The sequence below is a fragment of the Ailuropoda melanoleuca genome, chromosome 4 (assembly GCF_002007445.2).
Source record: "Ailuropoda melanoleuca isolate Jingjing chromosome 4, ASM200744v2, whole genome shotgun sequence".
Lineage (NCBI taxonomy): Eukaryota > Metazoa > Chordata > Mammalia > Carnivora > Ursidae > Ailuropoda > Ailuropoda melanoleuca.
Genome location: NC_048221.1, coordinates 106,650,094 through 106,662,322, shown reverse-complemented (window position 1 = coordinate 106,662,322; position 12,229 = coordinate 106,650,094). Strand labels below are relative to the sequence as shown.

Genomic DNA, 12,229 nt, shown 5'->3' with positions numbered 1-12,229 from the left:
AAAAAAAAAAAAAAAAGAACATGGGAGAATTATTTTATAATCTCAGGATGGGGAAGGCCTGACAGCTATGACACAAAATCTAGAAGCTCTTAAAAAAGATACTAATATTTGCTGGTATGAAAATGATACCCACATGATAAAAACACAAAACACTGAAACAAAGTCCAGAGAGAATATCGGGGGCAGGGGTGGATATTGTTAACTCATATTAGAGACAAAGGGCTCAATCTCCCCATAACAGATGGACCCCTTAGAAATTGATGAGAAAATTACTAGTATCTTAAAGCACGAGATTGTTACAACTCCCACAGAAACTCCTTCCAGCCTAACTACTTCCCTCTTTTGTTTTTCTGTAGCTGGGGGCAACCTGAGGGCAGAAATTTTCTCCTTTCTCCAGGGTCTGGCACATCATTGGCAATTCATTAATTTTTTGCCAAATGAATACGTTTCATATGTTATATACTGAAATGTCCATGTTTCATTTGCAACCATTTTTGCCAAATGCTTTCACACAATAAGACTGGTCCAAACACTGCTCTACAGGGGGAAATCTCATATTTTAATTTTTTTTTTTAAGCAGGGAAATGTCCATTTATCTTTACCTTGTGTTTCTGATCCGTGAGTCCTCTGTGATCCAAGACAGTATACTTCATTCCCAGGTTTATCTATTCAGAAAATAAAAGATAGGCATTCAGAAAATACAAACTATCATTTACGGAATGCTAAGTGCTTTACACACATTGTCACATGGAATCCTTCAAACAATTTAGGTACTGCCGTCCATATTTCCTACATGAGAAAAATCAAGATGCAGAGATGCAAGTAGTATTTCGCTGTGGGACTATTTCCTAAGCTTGATACACAGCAAAGCTGAGACGGGAGCCCAGGTCTCTCTGACCATGGAAATCAGAGAACTGAATCATATGGCTCTACTGCCAAAAATGCTTCTGAGGTCCTCTGTCAGAGGTTCGTGGGGGGCTCTGCCTTAGAAGGGCAGATCTTACTAACACCCCACAATGGTGTGTTATCTCTGAATTCAAGTTCACTCCGTTTTCATCCCCCAACTCTCCATTTGAGATAAGAGTTCCCTTCCCCCCCAAACCACCTTTTTTTCCTCCCAAAATAGAGCTTAACGAGGTCACATGAAGTGCTCCTTGATTTTTCCACAACTGGTATGTTCTTCGTTCCTTGGCCTGGCTCTCAACTCTCTCCCTCTTCCTCTCCTCTCCTGAGGGAAGCTACAGCCACATACCGGCTGGTCCTGGCTCCCCATGTCATCTCCAAATGAGACAAGGGCAGGAGTCCCATTAGTTGAAAGAGACTTTGATTGATTCTGATACCTCTTGCTGATCTCTCCGACTTGTGAATCATTGCTTTCTTTATCATTTTGTGTACCTACAATGCAGAATTTTTCCTCATTTTTTAAGTTTTGGCTAGGTAATTAGGCTCCCAGCTCAAATGTCAAGATCACTGGGAGCGGAGATCAAAGAGCATACGGCCCGCAGGCAGCCCACCCTAGGGATTCAGACACCACATGGGCAGAGCCAAGGAATCTGCGTTTCAAGCTGTCTGGGTGACTCTGACACAGGACTTGGAAGCATTGGAAGGTTGGAAAATTGGGTCAGTCCAGCTTTTCCAATCTCCGCCCTAACTGGGTGAGGTTGACCCAAGAAGATCTAGGGTCACAGAGCAGCCATAGGGTCAAGGTTATCATGACATCGTCATCATCATCATCACCATCTAAAACCATCTATAGAGTGCTTATTATATGACAGGCAGTCACCAATCTCAAAATGTAGCGACAAAGCAAAGGGCCCAAGGATAGAAAGTCTGGGAACTGGGATTAGAAGAATGAATCTGAGTTCAAGTGGAACTTGGTAAGAAGAGGTACAGTGACGTAGTACAATATATCCGGTGCTTAGACAAGGATTTTATGTGTAATGGAGTCTAGCAAACTGATGAAGCCACTAACACTGTAAAACCAGCTCCTCTTTGTGTGTTTGTCAGACACAGGCTGAATTAAGACCATGTTTACGTCTTGACCTGTCAATGCATACACGTGACAAAGAGAACTGGTTTTAAGCTTATTGNGTGACAAAGAGAACTGGTTTTAAGCTTATTGATTCATTCCTGGCAAACCAAGACAGGCTTAGGAGCAATGCACTGGGCAAACAATGAGACGGTGCTAGGGCCCTCTGGTTCCATAGGAGAATGGACTCCTTTCATTCAGGCAGAATAGCCAAGCCATACCAATGTCGTGTGCATTGGAGAGGTCCTGAGCACAGAAGATAGGCAGGATATTCCAGGAGGCAGTTGAAATTATTATGTTAAACACAGGTCACTGTGTTCTCAGCCGTTTCAACTTTATAAAGTGTTGGGGAGTGACTACTGCTCCGTACTGATGCGCCACGACTATCTTTTCTTTCTCTCTCTTTTTTTAACTTTTTATAAAAGACTTTATTTATTTATTAGAGAGAGAGAGAGAGAGAGCAAGCGAGCATGAGCTAGGGGAGAAGCAGATTGCCCGCTGAGCTGGGAGCCCCATGCAGGACTCGATCCGAGGACCCTAGGATCATGACCTGCGCCAAAGGCAGCACTTAACTGAGCCACCCAGGCACCCCCATAGCTGTCTTTTCAAGATAGGAGAAGAATTAAGTCCTCCTAGGAGAAAACTTCTATCTTCCCAGACATCATATGCATGGTTGGGTGAGGGTTTACGAATTAGCATATCTTGTAGATAAGTTTTGCTGGTTTGAAAGCCTAATTTATCCCTAAAAGACATGCTTATTTCAGTATTCCAAGGCAAGATAAAGTGACCTTGAGGATTGTAAGCCTGTAGCCCGGGTCTTCTGGGTCCCTCGGTCCTCTGGGTCATACAGAATGGGAACTTTCCACTGTCTGAAGCTATGCGCGTGCAGGGATTCATGGCTTATCATGTCTGGAGCCTGAGCCAGGGTCAGTCACGCTCAGTATATATTTCTTTCTTTCTTTTTTTTTTTTTTAAAGATTTTATTTATTTATTTAACAGAGATAGAGACAGCCAGCGAGAGAGGGAACACAAGCAGGGGGAGTGGGAGAGGAAGAAGCAGGCTTCCAGTGGAGGAGCCTGATGTGGGGCTCGATCCCAGAACGCCAGCATCACGCCCTGAGCCAAAGGCAGACACTTAACGACTGAGCCACCCAGGCGCCCCAGTTTATATTTCTTGAACACATAAATGAACCTAGTTACAAACGCACCTGGAATACTTACTGAAAGTATTTTGCAGGGCATGAAAAAAACATTTGGACAGGGTTGATAAAAATATATCGTAAACATTGTCCAGTGACAGCAGTCAGGGCACAAAAAATCTTTTCTCTGTTCCTTTTTGGATATTATCTTCGATAATATCTTCAGAAATTTACAACAGATCCTAACCATTATTTCAGATGCCTTCCTGAATCAAACATTTTAAAATAAAGTTAGCCATACCTATCAAATGGAGCAATTTAATACCTTTTTCCATTCCCACGTAAACACATGTAAGCTGCAATTCTTTAAGTCGGTTAAAAAAAAGTTCAAAAAACATAATTTTTTTTTTTTACCAATGTAGAGCTTTGTCTTAATCTTAATTTCTGAAAAAGCATCATTAAACTGAATCACTGTGTTACTAAACTGATGGATAAGCAGTGATGTTCTTACGGAGGGATTTATTTTCAGATTTCGGTTTTTGTTAATGAAATTAAGTTTACCCTTAACTTGTATTACATTATCTATGTTTTTTAAATTTTATTTATTTATTTGTTTAGGAGCGCCTGGGTGGCACAGCGGTTAAACGTCTGCCTTTGGCTCAGGGCGTGATCCCGGCGTTATGGGATCGAGCCCCACATCAGGCTCCTCTGCTGTGAGCCTGCTTCTTCCTCTCCCACTCCCCCTGCTTGTGTTCCCTCTCTCGCTGGCTGTCTATGTCTGTCAAATAAATAAATAAAATCTTTAAAAAATATATTTATTTATTTGACAGAGAGAGGCAGTGAGAGAGGGAACACAAGCAGGGGGAGTGGGAGAGGGAGAAGCAGGCTTCCCTCTGAGCAGGGAGAACGATGCGGGGCTCGATCCCAGAACACTGGGATCATGACCTGAGCCAAAGGCAGACACTTAATGACTGAGACACCCAGGCGCCCCTAATTTTTTTAGTAATCTCTACACCCAGTGCGGGGCTTGAACTCACTACTCCGAGATCAAGAGTCCTGTGCTCTTCTGACTGAGCCAGACAGGTGCTTCTACATTGCTCATGTCTTTATTTAAAATTTTCTTGACATTTATCACCATTATTTAAGGGACCAATTTTATCAGTAATATTAATGATCCACTTAAATTGTTTACCTTCTATATACAACCGAGATTCTCTATCTCTATGTGTGTGTGCATAATATTAAATTTAGAGTATAATTTCTACAGTAGTGCTATATGGTTGCCTTTCCAAATGATGGAATTAAATTAATTAATTAATTTTTATTTGTATTCCAGTACACTTACCATACAGTGTTATATTAGTTTCAGGTGTACAATATAGTGATTCAATTCCATACATGACTTGGTGTTCAGCAGGACAAGTGCATTCCTTAATTCCCATTTCATATTTTACCCATCCCCCACCCACCTTCCCTAATGGAATTTAATTTCAAAAGTTGAGTCAACAAAGAGGAACTGTTAAGGAAGAGTGCATAGATGATACAGAGAATCATGAAGAAGGTATCAGAATGACTGGATTTGGGGGAACACTGAGCTTTAGAAGAGAGATCAGAGCGAGCATGAAGGGGAGACAAGGGAACCAGGCTGGCTAACAACAGGAGCCACCTCTCCTAGGATCACGTATGCCAGGCTACAGAGTTTGGACTTTATCTTAAGAGCAGTAGAGTTGGAAGGAGGGGAGTGTCATGATTGGATTTGCCATTTTAAATCATTAAGAGGGTGGTGTGGAGGGAGGATTGGAAAATGACAGAAGGAGCTAGGGAGGTCAGTTAATCCAGGAGAGGCCTAAAGGTGGTTTAAGCCTCGGTGTTGCCAGTGGGACAGAGAGAGTAAAGAGCAACCACGGCATGACTTGGTCCATGAGGCAGAAGAGCCCCTGGTTTCTGGCTTAGGCAACAGGTCAATGGGGGAGAGGGCGTCCCAGGGATATGGATATGGAATACGGAAGAAGTAGATCTTAGGAGAATTGGGATGACCTGTTGGATTTGAGGTGACTTACAAAAAAATGAAGAGGACTGGTCCAGTAGGAGTTGATCACTGGGCCAGGAGGTCATGTGAGAAATTAGCAAGTCACCAGCGCTTACTTTTGAAAGGGGCCCAAACTCACCTGTATTAGTTGCTAGGGCTGCAACACAAAGTGCTACAGACTGAGCAGCTCAACTGCCAGAAACTTATTTCTTCTTGGCTTGTAGATGGCCATTTTTTTTCAGTGTCTTCACATGGTCTTTCCTCTGTGTATACATGTCTGTGTCGTGAACTCCCCTCTTCTATATAGACACCGAACATATCGGATTAAGGCCCACCTTAACGACCTCTTTAAAGACCCTATCTCCAAACAGTCACATTCTGAGGTACCAGAGGTTAGGACATCAACATATTAATTTTGGGGAACACAACTCAGCCTATGATACCATCCTAACTTACTGAATCTAAAAGGAAATTTGTTGGCTAATGAAACCAATGGGATGAAGGAGGATCTTGGATAAGGGATTCAAATCTTGGATCCAGGATGTATCTTCATTTCTGTCACTCAGCTTTACTTGGTGTCACCTACATTCTCAGGCAAGCTCTCCCTTATTGTACCAAAGATGGCCATTTCGGGATTATAACCTCTGTACAGGAACCAATCCATGTGAAGGAAGGAGCTTCTTCCTGATAATCCCAGTAGAAGTTCTGAGAAGGGTCTTAAATGACTTACCTCAAACAAATCACCCACCTCAAACAAATCATTTGTGTAGGGACAAGTAACTTTGGCGAAGGCCATGTCTAAATCTCCAGCCCAACAGCCCATCCCATACAAACTTCAAGACCCCTCAAGTAATGGAGGGGTGTTTCTTGCTAAACAGGCAATAACAAGTACAAGTCATGTCTACCCCAGTGGTTTAAGCCATGGGATTAGATGTGACAACCCATGACGAATGTACAGAGGAAAAGAAGAGGGCCAAGGTTAGAAACCTGAGGGAAGAAAAAACAATATTCGAAGAATGAGATAAGAAACAGATGTCCTTTTGGTAGATGCAGAAGAGAAAGAAAGAAAACCAGGACAGCGTGTTATGGCCGACACCAAGAGAAGAGACAGTTTTAACAAGAAAATCATGATTTGCAACACCTAGGAGTAAAAAGGCTCATGTCCTTAATTGCAAGGAGCTCAGAAAAATCCATTTTTTAAAAAAAAGATACACAAATAGAAAGATGGGTGAAAAATCATGACAGGCAGTTCATAAAAAAAATTAAAGAGGCATCTGGGTGGCTCGTTCTCTCTCTAATAAAGAAATAAAATCTCTTTAAAAAGATTTTTTAAAGAGATTTTATTTATTTATTTGACACAGAGGCAGGGTTGGGGGGCAGAGAGCAAGCACAAGCAGGGGGAGCTGCAGGCAGAGGGAGAAGCAGGCCCCGCTGAGCAAGGAGCCCAATGTTGGGGCTTGATCCTGGGATCACGGCCCAGGTGGAGGGCAGTTGCTTAACCAACTGAGCCATCCAGGTGCCCCTAAATAAATAAAATCTTAAAAAAGAAAAAAGATATTATAATAACTAGGTACTTAAATTCATTCATAAGGAAAAACAAACCAAAACGTTTTTAAGATATCCCTCTGTGCTTTTAAGATTGGCAAAAATAAAAAGGGCTGAACAAATCCAGCCTTAGCAAAGGGGAAGGGAAATAGGCATCCATGGTGAGCCTGCTGGTGGTACCAACTGGGGCACCTTCTGGCAGAGCCATTTGTCAGAATCAAACGTTTAAAGGTACATATCCTCTGACCCGGCGAATTCCAGCAAGGAACTGACAAGTCATATTTTTTTAAAAAGGTAATAATCCTGAAGCGCCTGGCTGGCTCAGTCAGCAGAGCATAGGACTCTTGATTTTGGGTTTGTGAGTTCAAGCCCCACGTTGGGTGCAGAGCTTACTTTAAAAAATAAAAGGAAAGGAAATAATCCAGAAAGCCATCAAAAATAGGTTAAATTCAAAATATTGCCTAACAGGTATGGAGGGGTACCAGCAAATTAGAGCAGACACTGGCTAGAAAGCACTTACGCAGCCTTAGTGGTGGGTCCCCACTGCATACCCTATGAAAGGGAGCACTGGATGAACAAAATGAGGTAGGCATATGGACACACGGGCTGTTTTTGAAAGTTCTGCAAAATATATTAATGCAAGTATAAGGTGCAGAGCTAGGTGAGTACCGTGGATTACATTCTTGTACAGTTTTAAATGCGTACAGAGTTGTGCCGGTCAGTCCCTTGAAACGTGTTCTGAAGGAGAGCTGAAGACACTGGTGGCAAGTGGTCTCCTTTGGTGAGAGAGACCATGTAAAGGGAGAGGGTGAGAGGTCGCACCATTTTATGTTGTAGAGGTTGTACCATTTATGGTGTATAGAGCTTATACCGTCTAATGCTTTTTAACTTTTCAATTGATTCAAGCAGCAAACAGTAATGGAGCACGTCCTAATGCCAGGCACTGGACTAGGCGCTGGGGAAATAACGCAGGAGGCGGTTACAGCTGAGTGCGATTCGCGGAGGCTCCCCAGCCATCCGGACTGGGTTTGAACCCCAGCTGCACTCTTAGAGGTTGGGAGACCACAGTTAAATTACCTAACCCTTCTCTCTGTTGCTTCAGCCATAAAACATCGACTGACTTATTGCACAGGATTGCTGCGCAAATGCAATGAAATAATGCACATAAGGCGCTTAGCACAGCGTTAGGTATTTGGTCCAAGTTCTTTCACTGTTAGCGCTCCAAAAGAGGGAGCATGAAATGACACAGTTCCCATCCTCCAGAACACCCAGTGTAGCGGGTGGCTGATTGGAGAGGAGTTGGGTTATTGGAAATGAGGGGCTGGGGAGTTGGAGGAGTCACCCAGGCTGATGTGTGAGAGCAGGGCTTGAGGGCCCTCTGGCCCCCAGGAGGGAAGAGTGGGGGAGGGGAGCAGCCTTCAGTTGAGATGGCCTCAGGAATCCTCGGGAGGATCCCGGGGGAGCCAGGATGCATTCAGTGCAGGCGGGCTCTGCGGGCTCTGCAAGGACAGTCGTCCTCGGAATGCTGCAGGCGCTCTGCTAGCGGGTCTGGAGCGGGAGAAAGTCTGAGAAGTTAGCTGAGGAAGCTCAAGAATGGGACTAATCAGCTAGAGCCAGAGGCCAGGAAGCATTCCAGAAAGCTGGGGAGGGGAGAGCGAGGCAGTGGGAAGACGGGTAGGGCTCAAGCAGAGGAGCCACCTGTTAATAACGTGGCTCAAAGGGATTGTTGGAGCACCACTGCTTGGGCTGATAGGGGTTTCTCTTACTTTTCTGCATGAAGTACATGGACCTCTGCGGTGTCTTCAGAATCTTTAGGCTTCTAGAATCCTTAGGATTCATTCTTTTTGTTATACTTCCTAGGTGTAATGTTTGGGGGAAGAGGGGCTCAGCCTTGGGGGTCAGCCAGAACGTGGCTGGGTGTGTCCCTGGGTCATGCCCCTGCTTCTGAGCTTCCTTGGGCTGGACTTTTGCCCCACTCTGTATTTGCAGCTCACTCCAGTCTTCCCTGACTCCCAGGTGGCTGAGTGGGGTGACTAGCAGGGGCAATTTGGCCAATGTCAACTTAAAGGGCTTATAAGAGAAATATATTCTTGGAACAGAAGACAAATCTCAAGTTGGTGGAATGCTAGTCCTCCTGGAGGAAGAGAGCGGCCTCAGTTTCCTACTAACATTTAAGAAAGAGTCAGTAAGTAGAGCCCTAAATATCTGTTAAAGGAGCAAGTGAATGGTTATTCTGAGTTCTGTTTCCATCTGTAGGTCCCAGCCTTTAAGGTATGGACTGGAGAGGAAAGGACAGACTCTCCAGTGTGCCTTCTGACTAATGCTACTAACCAATTAGGGGTGCCTGGGTGGCTCAGTTGGTTAAGTGTCTGACGCTTGATTTCGGCTCAGGTCATGATCTCAGGCTCATGAGATCAAGCCCCACATTGTATCAGGCTCTGTGCTGGGCATGGAGCCTACTTAAGATTCTCTTTCACCCCTTCTCCCTCTGCCCCTCCTCCACCCTCTAAAAAATAAAAAATAAAATAAAATAAAATTGGAACCGATTAAGTGGTCAGAAGTTGGGGGAAAAAAAAAAAGACAGCAAGTAAAAAATGAGGTAGCGGGCCCAACTCCAGTTGTCTCAACATCTTTTCTTTCTTTCTTTTTTTTTTAAGATTTTTTTTTATTTATTTATTTGACAGAGAGAGCGCACAAGCAGGAGGAACAGCAGACAGAGGGAGAGGGAGAAGCAGGCTCCCCACAGCTAAGCAGGGACCCCAGTGTGGGGCTCAATCCCCAGACCCTGAGATCAAGACCTGAATCGGAGGCAGACGCTTAACCGACTGAGCCATCCAGGTGCCCCTCAACATCTTTTCTTAAATCACCAAAATAAAAAATTATGAATTAATCTTCCATATTTTGGCTTATGTGGTAGCAATACCCTCCCTCCAGGATTCCCAAAACCATATTTTCTAACTACAATTTGAATTTTCTTGAGTTCTTTGCTCACCTCCTCTGGTTCCCTTTTCATCTCCACTGGCACCAGTTTGTTTACTTTTTATCATAGTTTCCCCAAACGTTTTATTTTCCAGTGATGAGGACAAGTAATAGCCTCCCTATTTTACACTGGCATAGAAGCATTAATCAATTGCCTTGACTACATCTTTTTGTGAAAAGGCAATCTGACAAAATGCTATTATGGGGAGCTTGTATTTCAAGGACATTTCATATCCTGTTGATTTTTTTTTTTTAAGTGCACCAAATGATTTTAAAATTTAATTAAAAAAAAATAGGGATTGGGTGCCGGGTGGCCCAGTTGGTTAAGCCTCCGACTCGTGGTTTCAGCTCAGGTCATGATCTCGTGGGGCGTGGGATTGAGCCCAGAGTGGGACTCCTGCTCAGTGGGCATCTGCTTGAGATTCTCCCACTCCCTCTGCCCCTCCCCACCCACTCTCAAACAAATAAACCTTTTTTAAAAATAGGGATTAAAAATTATTTTAACTTTGACATTAAAAAAACCCAGGCCATGACCAGTAATAGTTTTAAGCTTATCTAATTAAGATGTGATTGAAAACAGATAGAAAAGTAAAACTTCCAAACCCCTAGAGGGGGTGTCCACCTTACAGATCTCTGCCAGATCGATGTCCGCTGTAACAGAGGCAAAGAGCCACTAGGTGGCTCTGTCATTTTTTAAGTAAAACTAAAGTCCACAAAAGATAATACATAGTTAAGGAGCAAAATCACTAGTAGGCAGAACCTTTAATCAAAGGAAGAAACAATACTCTGCAATCATGGCCTCTTACTCAGAATAATTTGGAGCTATTGGGTTAAGAATTAGACAAACAGCAGCAACAACAACAACAACCCTGCAAAACTGCAAAGTATATACACATAAGCAATTTGTTAAAAAATAAGGGCAGGTATGATAGGCATAAGGACATCAATTACCAAAGGGGAGATGGTTTGAAATGTTTTCCAATTTATTGCCATCTTGGTTCCTAGCTTTTTTGTTGGACTTTCTCTTTTTTGTTTAGACCTTTAAACTTAAGAACAAACAACAAATTGGAGCATTTTAACTTATTAGAAAATTGCTTTCAAATTTCCTGGGCTATCGTTGTCATCTTTATTAACAGCCCAAGAGAAGTCACAAAACAACTTTGTTTGAGACCATTTTGGAAGGAGAAAAAACAAAACAAAACACTGTGCTTATCTACATTAAGAAAAATTTAGATCCTTAAATCAAAATACAATTAAACAAACACTATTCCATTCTACAGCATTTGCCAAGAGATTGAAAAAAAACAGTGCACTAAATTTTGAGGTGAGAATAATTCTTTTCTGGTTCCAGAAAAGATGAGAAAAATAGTTACAGTTGAACCGTGGTTTGCATTTTAGTTATCACTATTTACTAGTTAAATATCTCTGGGTCATTTTTTAAGAAGCGAGATAACAGAAGAGGATAGTTTTCTGTAAAGTACATAACTTTATATCATGAAAATAAATGCGAGTGGAGGGGGATGGATTTCCGAATTACTAAATATTCTCAACCGTCGGTCTGCAACTGGCAAATAGAAAAGCGTTTTCCCCCTCCCCTCTCCCTTAAGTGAGAATCTCAGACTCGTCACCTATTAAGAACACATTTAGGAATAATTTTAATTGTAAAAGAAACAATTTTCTTATTGTTGTTCAGAGCGAATAAATAATGATTGGGGACACGTGGGGTCGCCACAGTATTTTACCTGTTTCGCTTGTTTTTCCAGGCAGGAACCGCATTTCAAAACTTAACAGCAGTAGAAAGCAAGACCTATACCATAATTCGTTGAGACCATTTTTGTAAATGAGCGCTTCTGGCACAGTTTAAATTACAGTTGGCTTTAAAATGCTAATTCCGAACCCACTTATTTAAATGTCTCTGAAAACACACACCCTTCTGTTTTTGAAGAAAACAAATCACACCAAAGGACTGCACAAACCGGACTTAAAATGAACAAATACTTCCCGAATGTGAACGAACATATAGTTACGTGTTTAGAGACAGGGTTAGAAAACTTAAAAACCGATTTCAGCCTCTCGCATCACAGAATCCCCTAGGAGAAGGGGACACTCCAAGGATGCCCGGTAATATAATCTACCGTATACCCCAAAGAGTTGTTAATCGCGTCTATTATTTTCGGCTAGAAGCCGATCTCTTGAGACTGGCCGTGAATCCAGTAACTCAATGACAAAAGGGGCAGACTTGAGGTAGAAAACCACAGGGAGCTAAGCAGGTGGTCTGAGCGGCCACCCGAACTCATCTTGGGGACTTTTTAGAAAACAGTTCTGCTGTTTGGGTTATCTTCTCTCGGTTTCAGTATTCGTTACTTTATTTCTTTTCCTGGGCTAAGAACGCGTCGGCTGGGAACCAGGCGCTTTTTGCCTTCAACCTGGAGGCGCCGGCCTACCCCGGGCTCCCGGGCTCCCGCGCCGGCCAAGGAGGGGCTCCGGGGGGCTCCGGGGGCGGGGCGG

General features: G+C 43.1%; 1 protein-coding gene across 1 annotated transcript in view; it reads right to left on the bottom strand.

The window, feature by feature from the left end:
- Positions 1 to 12,229, bottom strand: part of TEX37 (testis expressed 37) — a 79,109-nt gene that overhangs the window by 65,547 nt on the left and 1,333 nt on the right. Inside the window, exon 2 of the mRNA XM_034659492.1 lies at positions 603 to 665. The gene's annotated coding sequence lies outside the window, so the exon portion shown is untranslated. The remainder of the gene's footprint in view (positions 1 to 602; positions 666 to 12,229) is intronic.